Here is a 12,793-nt window from a genome sequence, read left to right on the forward strand (position 1 = left end):
TTTATTAGCAGTTTCTTTAAATAATTGTGTGTGTAGTCTGTTATGTACTGTAAGTTTAGTCAAAGAGAAGTCAATTAGTAGTACAGTTGATGTAAACTTGTAGTACTACTTAATTTGTGTAGAAATTGCACATCATTTGCATGAGGCCCACCCACAGCTTCATTTAGGTGAGGTGTATAAGGTCACCATCAATGTAACAGTCCTGCAGAACAACTCTAAGTACACTGAGACACCTTCATCCTCAGGAAAATTTGCTCTTTTAGTATTTGTCCAGCAAGTCTTCAAATATTGAAAGCTCCCATATGTAATTCCAAAAACAGGCAACTGATTGATTTCTGTCACCATTCTAATCATGCATAAGTGTAAGGTAATTGTTCATATCATAATTTTTGGCAAGTTCAATTTTGTATAAGAAATTCTGTTGAGTAATTTGGTGCTTTTTGAGTTGGAAGTGCATGTTTATTCTACCTAAATTTGTACCTGTCTTTCACAGAATTAAAATTGTTGTATCATTCTGTAACCATACTGCAAGTAATAGTCACACTCCAACATTTTTGAAATACATTAGTGGTCTTTACTGATGTGGAACATGTGCTACTACTTCTTCTACTTAATGTGTGTAGCAATTTTACACAACTGTATATAATTTGCATATGACCCGCCCACAGTATCATGTGGTGTATAAGGTCACCATCAACGCAACAGTCCTGCAGAACAACTCTAAGTACACTGAGACCCCTTTGTTATCTGGAAAATTTGCTCTTTTAGTGTTTGTCCAGCAGGTCTTCCAGTATTGAAGGTCCTCAAATTTGGTTCAAAAAACAGATTTAGCTGATTTATTGATTGCAGTCTTTCTCCTTTGTTTGTCTTGAGTGTAGTTGTACATGATGCTGTTTTGATTTTATATCAGTCAGTGTTTTTTTTTCTAAAGTTTGATATGTTGATTTGTTAGCTCTAGCTGTTTTTTTCCTTCTGCAACAGTACTGCTAATTAAAGTCCAACTCCATCATCACAAATTTACATTACAGGGTTTCTAAAGTGTATATATTTTCACAACTTTTCTGAAATACATTAAGTGTCTTTACTTAATTTAAACTTGTACTACTACTTCTTCTACTTAATGTGTGTAGCAAATGTATAGAACTGTATATAATTTGAATATTACCCACGCACAGCTGCAGAACAACCTATACTACACTGAGATCCCTTCACCATGAGAAAAATGAGCTCTTTTAGTATTTGTCTATCAGGTCTTCAAATATAGAAAGCCAAAATATATGGTTTGAAAATCTGAACACTGATTTAGTCCTTAGAATAGGTCTATTTTTGTTTAGGTAGTAGATAACTGCTCTAGGTTATTTGAAAGAAAATTCCAATTAGTTTATTAGCATTTTTTTTTTAAATAATTGTGTGTATAGTCTGTTATGTACTGTAAGTTTAGTCAAAGAGAAGTCAATTAGTAGTACAGTTGATGTAAACTTGTAGTACTACTTAATTTGTGTAGAAATTGCACATCATTTGCATGAGGCCCACCCACAGCTTCATTTAGGTGAGGTGTATAAGGTCACCATCAATGTAACAGTCCTGCAGAACAACTCTAAGTACACTGAGACACCTTCATCCTCAGGAAAATTTGCTCTTTTAGTATTTGTCCAGCAAGTCTTCAAATATTGAAGGCTCCCATATGTAATTCCAAAAACAGGCAACTGATTGATTTCTGTCACCATTCTAATCATGCATAAGTGTAAGGTAGTTGTTCATATCATAATTCTTGGCAAGTGCAATTTTGTATAAGAAATTCTGTTGAGTAATTTGGTGCTTTTTGAGTTGGAAGTGCATGTTTATTCTACCTAAATTTGTACCTGTCTTTCACAGAATTAAAATTGTTGTATCATTCTGTAACCATACTGCAAGTAATAGTCACACTCCAACATTTTTGAAATACATTAGTGGTCTTTACTGATGTGGAACATGTGCTACTACTTCTTCTACTTAATGTGTGTAGCAATTTTACACAACTGTATATAATTTGCATATGACCCGCCCACAGTATCATGTGGTGTATAAGGTCACCATCAATGCAACAGTCCTGCAGAACAACTCTAAGTACACTGAGACCCCTTTGTTATCTGGAAAATTTGCTCTTTTAGTGTTTGTCCAGCAGGTCTTCAAGTATTGAAGGCCCTCAAATGTGGTTCAAAAAACAGATTTAGCTGATTTATTGATTGCAGTCTTTCTCCTTTGTTTGTCTTAAGTGTAGTTGTACATGATGCTGTTTTGATTTTATATCAGTCAGTGTTTTTTTTTCTAAAGTTTGATATGTTGTTTTGTGAGCTCTAGCTGTTTGTTTCCTTCTGCAACAGTACTGCTAATAAACGTCCAACTCCATCATCACAAATTTACATTAGAGGGTTTCTAAAGTGTACATATTTTCACAACTTTTCTGAAATACATTAAGTGTCTTTACTTAATTTAAACTTGTACTACTACTTCTTCTACTTAATGTGTGTAGCAAATGTATAGAACTGTATATAATTTGGATATTACCCACGCACAGCGTGCAGAACAACCTATACTACACTGAGATCCCTTCACCATGAGAATAATGAGCTCTTTTAGTATTTGTCTATCAGGTCTTCAAATATTGAAAGCCAAAATATATGGTTTGAAAATCTGAACACTGATTTATTCCTTAGAATAGGTCTATTTTTGTTTAGGTAGTAGATGACTGCTCTAGGTTATTTGAATGAAAATTCCAATTAGTTTATTAGCATTTTTTAAAAATAATTGTGTGTATAGTCTGTTATGTACTGTAAGTTTAGTCAAAGAGAAGTCAATTAGTAGTACAGTTGATGTAAACTTGTACTACTACTTAATTTGTGTAGAAATTGCACATCATTTGCATGAGGCCCACCCACAGCTTCATTTAGGTGAGGTGTATAAGGTCACCATCAATGTAACAGTCCTGCAGAACAACTCTAAGTACACTGAGACACCTTCATCCTCAGGAAAATTTGCTCTTTTAGTATTTGTCCAGCAAGTCTTCAAATATTGAAGGCTCCCATATGTTATTCCAAAAACAGGCAACTGATTGATTTCTGTCGCCATTCTAATCATGCATAAGTGTAGGGTAATTGTTCATATCATAATTTTGTACAAGGGCTATTTTGTATAAGAAATTCTGTTGAGTAATTTGGTGCTTTTTGAGTTGGAAGTGCATGTTTATTCTACCTAAATTTGTACCTGTCTTTCACAGAATTAAAATTGTTGTATCATTCTGTAACCATACTGCAAGTGATAGTCACGCTCCAACATTTTTGAAATACATTAGTGGTCTTTCCTGATGTGGAACATGTGCTACTACTTCTTCTACTTAATGTGTGTAGCAATTTTACACAACTGTATATAATTTGCATATGACCCGCCCACAGTATCATGTGGTGTATAAGGTCACCATCAATGTAACAGTCCTGCAGAACAACTCTAAGTACACTGAGACCCCTTTGTTATCTGGAAAATTTGCTCTTTTAGTATTTGTCCAGCAGGTCTTCAAGTATTGAAGGCCCTCAAATGTGGTTCAAAAAACAGATTTAGCTGATTTATTGATTGCAGTCTTTCTCCTTTGTTTGTCTTGAGTGTAGTTGTACATGATGCTGTTTTGATTTTATATCAGTCAGTGTTTTTTTTTCTAAAGTTTGATATGTTGTTTTGTGAGCTCTAGCTGTTTGTTTCCTTCTGCAACAGTACTGCTAATAAAAGTCCAACTCCATCATCACAAATTTACATTAGAGGGTTTCTAAAGTGTACATATTTTCACAACTTTTCTGAAATACATTAAGTGTCTTTACTTAATTTAAACTTGTACTACTACTTCTTCTACTTAATGTGTGTAGCAAATGTATAGAACTGTATATATTTTGGATATTACCCACGCACAGCGTGCAGAACAACCTATACTACACTGAGATCCCTTCACCATGAGAAAAATGAGCTCTTTTAGTATTTGTCTATCAGGTCTTCAAATATTGAAAGCCAAAATATATGGTTTGAAAATCTGAACACTGATTTATTCCTTAGAATAGGTCTATTTTTGTTTAGGTAGTAGATAACTGCTCTTGGTTATTTGAATGAAAATTCCAATTAGTTTATTAGCAGTTTCTTTAAATAATTGTGTGTGTAGTCTGTTATGTACTGTAAGTTTAGTCAAAGAGAAGTCAATTAGTAGTACAGTTGATGTAAACTTGTAGTACTACTTAATTTGTGTAGAAATTGTACATCATTTGCATGAGGCCCACCCACAGCTTCATTTAGGTGAGGTGTATAAGGTCACCATCAATGTAACAGTCCTGCAGAACAACTCTAAGTACACTGAGACACCTTCATCCTCAGGAAAATTTGCTCTTTTAGTATTTGTCCAGCAAGTCTTTAAATATTGAAAGCTCCCATATGTAATTCCAAAAACAGGCAACTGATTGATTTCTGTCACCATTCTAATCATGCATAAGTGTAAGGTAATTGTTCATATCATAATTTTTGGCAAGTTCAATTTTGTATAAGAAATTCTGTTGAGTAATTTGGTGCTTTTTGAGTTGGAAGTGCATGTTTATTCTACCTAAATGTGTACCTGTCTTTCACAGAATTAAAATTGTTGTATCATTCTGTAACCATACTGCAAGTAATAGTCACACTCCAACATTTTTGAAATACATTAGTGGTCTTTACTGATGTGGAACATGTGCTACTACTTCTTCTACTTAATGTGTGTAGCAATTTTACACAACTGTATATAATTTGCATATGACCCGCCCACAGTATCATGTGGTGTATAAGGTCACCATCAATGTAACAGTCCTGCAGAACAACTCTAAGTACACTGAGACCCCTTTGTTATCTGGAAAATTTGCTCTTTTAGTGTTTGTCCAGCAGGTCTTCCAGTATTGAAGGCCCTCAAATTTGGTTCAAAAAACAGATTTAGCTGATTTATTGATTGCAGTCTTTCTCCTTTGTTTGTCTTGAGTGTAGTTGTACATGATGCTGTTTTGATTTTATATCAGTCAGTGTTTTTTTTTCTAAAGTTTGATATGTTGTTTTGTTAGCTCTAGCTGTTTTTTTCCTTCTGCAACAGTACTGCTAATTAAAGTCCAACTCCATCATCACAAATTTACATTACAGGGTTTCTAAAGTGTACATATTTTCACAACTTTTCTGAAATACATTAAGTGTCTTTACTTAATTTAAACTTGTACTACTACTTCTTCTACTTAATGTGTGTAGCAAATGTATAGAACTGTATATAATTTGAATATTACCCACGCACAGCTGCAGAACAACCTATACTACACTGAGATCCCTTCACCATGAGAAAAATGAGCTCTTTTAGTATTTGTCTATCAGGTCTTCAAATGTTGAAAGCCAAAATATGTGGTTTGAAAATCTGAACACTGATTTATTCCTTAGAATAGGTCTATTTTTGTTTAGGTAGTAGATAACTGCTCTAGGTTATTTGAATGAAAATTCCAATTAGTTTATTAGCATTTTTTTTAAATAATTGTGTGTATAGTCTGTTATGTACTGTAAGTTTAGTCAAAGAGAAGTCAATTAGTAGTACAGTTGATGTAAACTTGTAGTACTACTTAATTTGTGTAGAAATTGCACATCATTTGCATGAGGCCCACCCACAGCTTCATTTAGGTGAGGTGTATAAGGTCACCATCAATGTAACAGTCCTGCAGAACAACTCTAAGTACACTGAGACACCTTCATCCTCAGGAAAATTTGCTCTTTTAGTATTTGTCAAGCAAGTCTTCAAATATTGAAGGCTCCCATATGTTATTCCAAAAACAGGCAACTGATTGATTTCTGTCACCATTCTAATCATGCATAAGTGTAAGATAATTGTTCATATCATAATTCTTGGCAAGTGCAATTTTGTATAAGAAATTCTGTTGAGTAATTTGGTGCTTTTTGAGTTGGAAGTGCATGTTTATTCTACCTAAATTTGTACCTGCCTTTCACAGAATTAAAATTGTTGTATCATTCTGTAACCATACTGCAAGTAATAGTCACACTCCAACATTTTTGAAATACATTAGTGGTCTTTACTGATGTGGAGCATGTGCTACTACTTCTTCTACTTAATGTGTGTAGCAATTTTACACAACTGTATATAATTTGCATATGACCCACCCACAGTATCATGTGGTGTATAAGGTCACCATCAATGCAACAGTCCTGCAGAACAACTCTAAGTACACTGAGACCCCTTTGTTATCTGGAAAATTTGCTCTTTTAGTGTTTGTCCAGCAGGTCTTCAAGTATTGAAGGCCCTCAAATGTGGTTCAAAAAACAGATTTAGCTGATTTATTGATTGCAGTCTTTCTCCTTTGTTTGTCTTGAGTGTAGTTGTACATGATGCTGTTTTGATTTTATATCAGTCAGTGTTTTTTTTTCTAAAGTTTGATATGTTGTTTTGTTAGCTCTAGCTGTTTTTTTCCTTCTGCAACAGTACTGCTAATTAAAGTCCAACTCCATCATCACAAATTTACATTACAGGGTTTCTAAAGTGTACATATTTTCACAACTTTTCTGAAATACATTAAGTGTCTTTACTTAATTTAAACTTGTACTACTACTTCTTCTACTTAATGTGTGTAGCAAATGTATAGAACTGTATATAATTTGAATATTACCCACGCACAGCTGCAGAACAACCTATACTACACTGAGATCCCTTCACCATGAGAAAAATGAGCTCTTTTAGTATTTGTCTATCAGGTCTTCAAATGTTGAAAGCCAAAATATATGGTTTGAAAATCTGAACACTGATTTATTCCTTAGAATAGGTCTATTTTTGTTTAGGTAGTAGATAACTGCTCTAGGTTATTTGAATGAAAATTCCAATTAGTTTATTAGCATTTTTTTTAAATAATTGTGTGTATAGTCTGTTATGTACTGTAAGTTTAGTCAAAGAGAAGTCAATTAGTAGTACAGTTGATGTAAACTTGTAGTACTACTTAATTTGTGTAGAAATTGCACATCATTTGCATGAGGCCCACCCACAGCTTCATTTAGGTGAGGTGTATAAGGTCACCATCAATGTAACAGTCCTGCAGAACAACTCTAAGTACACTGAGACACCTTTATCCTCAGAAAAATTTGCTCTTTTAGTATTTGTCAAGCAAGTCTTCAAATATTGAAGGCTCCCATATGTTATTCCAAAAACAGGCAACTGATTGATTTCTGTCGCCATTCTAATCATGCATAAGTGTAGGGTAATTGTTCATATCATAATTTTGTACAAGGGCTATTTTGTATAAGAAATTCTGTTGAGTAATTTGGTGCTTTTTGAGTTGGAAGTGCATGTTTATTCTACCTAAATTTGTACCTGTCTTTCACAGAATTAAAATTGTTGTATCATTCTGTAACCATACTGCAAGTGATAGTCATACTCCAACATTTTTGAAATACATTAGTGGTCTTTACTGATGTGGAACATGTGCTACTACTTCTTCTACTTAATGTGTGTAGCAATTTTACACAACTGTATATAATTTGCATATGACCCGCCCACAGTATCATGTGGTGTATAAGGTCACCATCAATGTAACAGTCCTGCAGAACAACTCTAAGTACACTGAGACCCCTTTGTTATCTGGAAAATTTGCTCCTTTAGTATTTGTCCAGTAGGTCTTCAAGTATTGAAAGCTCTCAAATGTGGTTCAAAAAACAGATTTAGCTGATTTATTGATTGCAGTCTTTCTCCTTTGTTTGTCTTGAGTGTAGTTGTACATGATGCTGTTTTGATTTTATATCAGTCAGTGTTTTTTTTTCTAAAGTTTGATATGTTGTTTTGTGAGCTCTAGCTGTTTGTTTCCTTCTGCAACAGTACTGCTAATAAAAGTCCAACTCCATCATCACAAATTTACATTAGAGGGTTTCTAAAGTGTACATATTTTCACAACTTTTCTGAAATACATTAAGTGTCTTTATTTAATTTAAACTTGTTCTACTACTTCTTCTACTTAATGTGTGTAGCAAATGTATAGAACTGTATATAATTTGGATATTACCCACGCACAGCGTGCAGAACAACCTATACTACACTGAGATCCCTTCACCATGAGAAAAATGAGCTCTTTTAGTATTTGTCTATCAGGTCTTCAAATATTGACAGCCAAAATATATGGTTTGAAAATCTGAACACTGATTTATTCCTTAGAATAGGTCTATTTTTGTTTAGGTAGTAGATAACCGCTCTAGGTTATTTGAAAGAAAATTCCAATTAGTTTATTAGCATTTTTTTTTTAAATAATTGTGTGTATAGTCTGTTATGTACTGTAAGTTTAGTCAAAGAGAAGTCAATTAGTAGTACAGTTGATGTAAACTTGTACTACTACTTAATTTGTGTAGAAATTGCACATCATTTGCATGAGGCCCACCCACAGCTTCATTTAGGTGAGGTGTATAAGGTCACCATCAATGTAACAGTCCTGCAGAACAACTCTAAGTACACTGAGACACCTTCATCTTCAGGAAAATTTGCTCTTTTAGTATTTGTCCAGCAAGTCTTCAAATATTGAAGGCTCCCATATGTTATTCCAAAAACAGGCAACTGATTGATTTCTGTCGCCATTCTAATCATGCATAAGTGTAGGGTAATTGTTCATATCATAATTTTGTACAAGGGCTATTTTGTATAAGAAATTCTGTTGAGTAATTTGGTGCTTTTTGAGTTGGAAGTGCATGTTTATTCTACCTAAATTTGTACCTGTCTTTCACAGAATTAAAATTGTTGTATCATTCTGTAACCATACTGCAAGTGATAGTCACGCTCCAACATTTTTGAAATACATTAGTGGTCTTTACTGATGTGGAACATGTGCTACTACTTCTTCTACTTAATGTGTGTAGCAATTTTACACAACTGTATATAATTTGCATATGACCCGCCCACAGTATCATGTGGTGTATAAGGTCACCATCAACGCAACGGTCCTGCAGAACAACTGTAAGTACACTGAGACCCCTTTGTTATCTGGAAAATTTGCTCTTTTAGTGTTTGTCCAGCAGGTCTTCCAGTATTGAAGGCCCTCAAATTTGGTTCAAAAAACAGATTTAGCTGATTTATTGATTGCAGTCTTTCTCCTTTGTTTGTCTTGAGTGTAGTTGTACATGATGCTGTTTTTTTTTCTAAAGTTTGATATGTTGTTTTGTGAGCTCTAGCTGTTTGTTTCCTTCTGCAACAGTACTGCTAATAAAAGTCCGACTCCATCATCACAAATTTACATTAGAGGGTTTCTAAAGTGTACATATTTTCACAACTTTTCTGAAATACATTAAGTTTCTTTACTTAATTTAAACTTGTTCTACTACGTCTTCTACTTAATGTGTGTAGCAAATGTATAGAACTGTATATAATTTGAATATTACCCACGCACAGCGTGCAGAACAACCTATACTACACTGAGATCCCTTCACCATGAGAAAAATGAGCTCTTTTAGTATTTGTCTATCAGGTCTTCAAATATTGAAAGCCAAAATATATGGTTTGAAAATCTGAACACTGATTAATTCCTTAGAATAGGTCTATTTTTGTTTAGGTAGTAGATAACTGCTCTAGGTTATTTGAATGAAAATTCCAATTAGTTTATTAGCATTTTTTTAAAATAATTGTGTGTATAGTCTGTTATGTACTGTAAGTTTAGTCAAAGAGAAGTCAATTAGTAGTACAGTTGATGTAAACTTGTACTACTACTTAATTTGTGTAGAAATTGCACATCATTTGCATGAGGCCCACCCACAGCTTCATTTAGGTGAGGTGTATAAGGTCACCATCAATGTAACAGTCCTGCAGAACAACTCTAAGTACACTGAGAAACCTTCATCCTCAGGAAAATTTGCTCTTTTAGTATTTGTCCAGCAAGTCTTCAAATATTGAAGGCTCCCATATGTTATTCCAAAAACAGGCAACTGATTGATTTCTGTTGCCATTCTAATCATGCATAAGTGTAGGGTAATTGTTCATATTATAATTTTGTACAAGGGCTATTTTGTATAAGAAATTCTGTTGAGTAATTTGGTGCTTTTTGAGTTGGAAGTGCATGTTTATTCTACCTAAATTTGTACCTGTCTTTCACAGAATTAAAATTGTTGTATCATTCTGTAACCATACTGCAAGTGATAGTCACACTCCAACATTTTTGAAATACATTAGTGGTCTTTACTGATGTGGAACATGTGCTACTACTTCTTCTACTTAATGTGTGTAGCAATTTTACACAACTGTATATAATTTGCATATGACCCGCCCACAGTATCATGTGGTGTATAAGGTCACCATCAATGTAACAGTCCTGCAGAACAACTCTAAATACACTGAGACCCCTTTGTTATCTGGAAAATTTGCTCTTTTAGTATTTGTCCAGCAGGTCTTCAAGTATTGAAAGCCCTCAAATGTGGTTCAAAAAACAGATTTAGCTGATTTATTGATTGCAGTCTTTCTCCTTTGTTTGTCTTGAGTGTAGTTGTCCATGATGCTGTTTTGATTTTACATCAGTCAGTGTTTTTTTTTCTAAAGTTTGATATGTTGTTTTGTTAGCTCTAGCTGTTTTTTTCCTTCTGCAACAATACTGCTAATTAAAGTCCAACTCCATCATCACAAATTTACATTACAGGGTTTCTAAAGTGTACATATTTTCACAACTTTTCTGAAATACATTAAGTTTCTTTACTTAATTTAAACTTGTTCTACTACGTCTTCTACTTAATGTGTGTAGCAAATGTATAGAACTGTATATAATTTGAATATTACCCACGCACAGCGTGCAGAACAACCTATACTACACTGAGATCCCTTCACCATGAGAAAAATGAGCTCTTTTAGTATTTGTCTATCAGGTCTTCAAATATTGAAAGCCAAAATATATGGTTTGAAAATCTGAACACTGATTAATTCCTTAGAATAGGTCTATTTTTGTTTAGGTAGTAGATAACTGCTCTAGGTTATTTGAATGAAAATTCCAATTAGTTTATTAGCATTTTTTTTTAAATAATTGTGTGTATAGTCTGTTATGTACTGTAAGTTCAGTCAAAGAGAAGTCAATTAGTAGTACAGTTGATGTAAACTTGTACTACTACTTAATTTGTGTAGAAATTGCACATCATTTGCATGAGGCCCACCCACAGCTTCATTTAGGTGAGGTGTATAAGGTCACCATCAATGTAACAGTCCTGCAGAACAACTCTAAGTACACTGAGACACCTTCATCCTCAGGAAAATTTGCTCTTTTAGTATTTGTCCAGCAAGTCTTCAAATATGGAAGGCTACCATATGTTATTCCAAAAACAGGCAACTAATTGATTTCTGTCGCCATTCTCATCATGCATAAGTGTAGGGTAATTGTTCATATCATAATTTTGTACAAGGGCTATTTTGTATAAGAAATTCTGTTGAGTAATTTGGTGCTTTTTGAGTTGGAAGTGCATGTTTATTCTACCTAAATTTGTACCTGTCTTTCACAGAATTAAAATTGTTGTATCATTCTGTAACCATACTGCAAGTGATAGTCACACTCCAACATTTTTGAAATACATTAGTGGTCTTTACTGATGTGGAACATGTGCTACTACTTCTTCTACTTAATGTGTGTAGCAACTTTACACAACTGTATATAATTTGCATATGACCCGCCCACAGTATCATGTGGTGTATAAGGTCACCATCAATGTAACAGTCCTGCAGAACAACTCTAAGTACACTGAGACCCCTTTGTTATCTGGAAATTTTGCTCTTTTAGTATTTGTCCAGCAGGTCTTCAAGTATTGAAGGCCCTTAAATGTGGTTCAAAAAACAGATTTAGCTGATTTATTGATTGCAGTCTTTCTCCTTTGTTTGTCTTGAGTGTAGTTGTACATGATGCTGTTTTGATTTTATATCAGTCAGTGTTTTTTTTTCTAAAGTTTGATATGTTGTTTTGTGAGCTCTAGCTGTTTGTTTCCTTCTGCAACAGTACTGCTAATAAAAGTCCAACTCCATCATCACAAATTTACATTAGGGGGTTTCTAAAGTGTACATATTTTCACAACTTTTCTGAAATACATTAAGTGTCTTTACTTAATTTAAACTTGTACTACTACTTCTTCTACTTAATGTGTGTAGCAAATGTATAGAACTGTATATCATTTGGATATTACCCACGCACAGCGTGCAGAAAAACCTATACTACACTGAGATCCCTTCACCATGAGAAAAATGAGCTCTTTTAGTATTTGTCTATCAGGTCTTCAAATATTGAAAGCCAAAATATATGGTTTGAAAATCTGAACACTGATTTATTCCTTAGAATAGGTCTATTTTTGTTTAGGTAGTAGATAACTGCTCAAGGTTATTTGAATGAAAATTCCAACTAGTTTATTAGCATTTTTTTTTTAAATAATTGTGTGTATAGTCTGTTATGTACTGTAAGTTTAGTCAAAGAGAAGTCAATTAGTAGTACAGTTGATGTAAACTTGTACTACTACTTAATTTGTGTAGAAATTGCACATCATTTGCATGAGGCCCACCCACAGCTTCATTTAGGTGAGGTGTATAAGGTCACCATCAATGTAACAGTCCTGCAGAACAACTCTAAGTACACTGAGACACCTTCATCCTCAGGAAAATTTGCTCTTTTAGTATTTGTCCAGCAAGTCTTCAAATATTGAAGGCTCCCATATGTTATTCCAAAAACAGGCAACTGATTGATTTCTGTCGCCATTCTAATCATGCATAAGTGTAGGGTAATTGTTTATATCA

The 12,793-nt window shown here is 33.8% G+C and overlaps 24 non-coding genes and 1 pseudogene across 24 annotated transcripts; all 25 read left to right on the forward strand.

The window, feature by feature from the left end:
* Positions 1–245: 245 nt before the first annotated feature.
* Positions 246–300, forward strand: LOC140552531 (U7 small nuclear RNA). The gene has a single exon (XR_011979458.1). It is a non-coding gene; the product is annotated as a U7 small nuclear RNA (small nuclear RNA).
* A 450-nt stretch (positions 301–750) lies between these two features.
* On the forward strand, positions 751–805 carry LOC140552551 (U7 small nuclear RNA). The gene has a single exon (XR_011979476.1). It is a non-coding gene; the product is annotated as a U7 small nuclear RNA (small nuclear RNA).
* An 822-nt stretch (positions 806–1,627) lies between these two features.
* LOC140552422 (U7 small nuclear RNA) lies at positions 1,628–1,682 on the forward strand. Its single transcript, XR_011979358.1, has one exon. It is a non-coding gene; the product is annotated as a U7 small nuclear RNA (small nuclear RNA).
* Positions 1,683–2,132: 450 nt separating this feature from the next.
* LOC140552399 (U7 small nuclear RNA) lies at positions 2,133–2,187 on the forward strand. The gene has a single exon (XR_011979336.1). It is a non-coding gene; the product is annotated as a U7 small nuclear RNA (small nuclear RNA).
* Positions 2,188–2,598: 411 nt separating this feature from the next.
* On the forward strand, positions 2,599–2,656 carry LOC140552618 (U7 small nuclear RNA). Its single transcript, XR_011979536.1, has one exon. It is a non-coding gene; the product is annotated as a U7 small nuclear RNA (small nuclear RNA).
* Positions 2,657–3,008: 352 nt separating this feature from the next.
* Positions 3,009–3,063, forward strand: LOC140552423 (U7 small nuclear RNA). Its single transcript, XR_011979359.1, has one exon. It is a non-coding gene; the product is annotated as a U7 small nuclear RNA (small nuclear RNA).
* A 450-nt stretch (positions 3,064–3,513) lies between these two features.
* On the forward strand, positions 3,514–3,568 carry LOC140552388 (U7 small nuclear RNA). Its single transcript, XR_011979327.1, has one exon. It is a non-coding gene; the product is annotated as a U7 small nuclear RNA (small nuclear RNA).
* Positions 3,569–3,982: 414 nt separating this feature from the next.
* Positions 3,983–4,037, forward strand: LOC140552561 (U7 small nuclear RNA). Its single transcript, XR_011979485.1, has one exon. It is a non-coding gene; the product is annotated as a U7 small nuclear RNA (small nuclear RNA).
* Positions 4,038–4,389: 352 nt separating this feature from the next.
* LOC140552612 (U7 small nuclear RNA) lies at positions 4,390–4,444 on the forward strand. Its single transcript, XR_011979531.1, has one exon. It is a non-coding gene; the product is annotated as a U7 small nuclear RNA (small nuclear RNA).
* A 450-nt stretch (positions 4,445–4,894) lies between these two features.
* LOC140552495 (U7 small nuclear RNA) lies at positions 4,895–4,949 on the forward strand. The gene has a single exon (XR_011979424.1). It is a non-coding gene; the product is annotated as a U7 small nuclear RNA (small nuclear RNA).
* A 413-nt stretch (positions 4,950–5,362) lies between these two features.
* Positions 5,363–5,417, forward strand: LOC140552614 (U7 small nuclear RNA). Its single transcript, XR_011979532.1, has one exon. It is a non-coding gene; the product is annotated as a U7 small nuclear RNA (small nuclear RNA).
* A 352-nt stretch (positions 5,418–5,769) lies between these two features.
* Positions 5,770–5,824, forward strand: LOC140552491 (U7 small nuclear RNA). Its single transcript, XR_011979420.1, has one exon. It is a non-coding gene; the product is annotated as a U7 small nuclear RNA (small nuclear RNA).
* A 450-nt stretch (positions 5,825–6,274) lies between these two features.
* LOC140552400 (U7 small nuclear RNA) lies at positions 6,275–6,329 on the forward strand. Its single transcript, XR_011979337.1, has one exon. It is a non-coding gene; the product is annotated as a U7 small nuclear RNA (small nuclear RNA).
* Positions 6,330–6,742: 413 nt separating this feature from the next.
* Positions 6,743–6,797, forward strand: LOC140552615 (U7 small nuclear RNA). The gene has a single exon (XR_011979533.1). It is a non-coding gene; the product is annotated as a U7 small nuclear RNA (small nuclear RNA).
* A 352-nt stretch (positions 6,798–7,149) lies between these two features.
* LOC140552483 (U7 small nuclear RNA) lies at positions 7,150–7,204 on the forward strand. The gene has a single exon (XR_011979414.1). It is a non-coding gene; the product is annotated as a U7 small nuclear RNA (small nuclear RNA).
* Positions 7,205–8,532: 1,328 nt separating this feature from the next.
* LOC140552425 (U7 small nuclear RNA) lies at positions 8,533–8,587 on the forward strand. Its single transcript, XR_011979360.1, has one exon. It is a non-coding gene; the product is annotated as a U7 small nuclear RNA (small nuclear RNA).
* Positions 8,588–9,037: 450 nt separating this feature from the next.
* Positions 9,038–9,092, forward strand: LOC140552496 (U7 small nuclear RNA). The gene has a single exon (XR_011979425.1). It is a non-coding gene; the product is annotated as a U7 small nuclear RNA (small nuclear RNA).
* Positions 9,093–9,483: 391 nt separating this feature from the next.
* LOC140552562 (U7 small nuclear RNA) lies at positions 9,484–9,538 on the forward strand. Its single transcript, XR_011979486.1, has one exon. It is a non-coding gene; the product is annotated as a U7 small nuclear RNA (small nuclear RNA).
* A 352-nt stretch (positions 9,539–9,890) lies between these two features.
* On the forward strand, positions 9,891–9,945 carry LOC140552426 (U7 small nuclear RNA). Its single transcript, XR_011979361.1, has one exon. It is a non-coding gene; the product is annotated as a U7 small nuclear RNA (small nuclear RNA).
* A 450-nt stretch (positions 9,946–10,395) lies between these two features.
* LOC140552493 (U7 small nuclear RNA) lies at positions 10,396–10,450 on the forward strand. The gene has a single exon (XR_011979422.1). It is a non-coding gene; the product is annotated as a U7 small nuclear RNA (small nuclear RNA).
* A 414-nt stretch (positions 10,451–10,864) lies between these two features.
* Positions 10,865–10,919, forward strand: LOC140552563 (U7 small nuclear RNA). Its single transcript, XR_011979487.1, has one exon. It is a non-coding gene; the product is annotated as a U7 small nuclear RNA (small nuclear RNA).
* A 353-nt stretch (positions 10,920–11,272) lies between these two features.
* On the forward strand, positions 11,273–11,327 carry LOC140552539 (U7 small nuclear RNA). The gene has a single exon (XR_011979464.1). It is a non-coding gene; the product is annotated as a U7 small nuclear RNA (small nuclear RNA).
* Positions 11,328–11,778: 451 nt separating this feature from the next.
* LOC140552382 (U7 small nuclear RNA) lies at positions 11,779–11,832 on the forward strand (annotated as a pseudogene).
* A 414-nt stretch (positions 11,833–12,246) lies between these two features.
* LOC140552564 (U7 small nuclear RNA) lies at positions 12,247–12,301 on the forward strand. The gene has a single exon (XR_011979488.1). It is a non-coding gene; the product is annotated as a U7 small nuclear RNA (small nuclear RNA).
* A 354-nt stretch (positions 12,302–12,655) lies between these two features.
* Positions 12,656–12,710, forward strand: LOC140552427 (U7 small nuclear RNA). The gene has a single exon (XR_011979362.1). It is a non-coding gene; the product is annotated as a U7 small nuclear RNA (small nuclear RNA).
* The last annotated feature ends 83 nt before the right edge of the window (positions 12,711–12,793 follow it).

This window comes from Salminus brasiliensis, chromosome 3 (assembly GCF_030463535.1).
Source record: "Salminus brasiliensis chromosome 3, fSalBra1.hap2, whole genome shotgun sequence".
NCBI classification, from domain to species: Eukaryota; Metazoa; Chordata; class Actinopteri; order Characiformes; family Bryconidae; genus Salminus; species Salminus brasiliensis.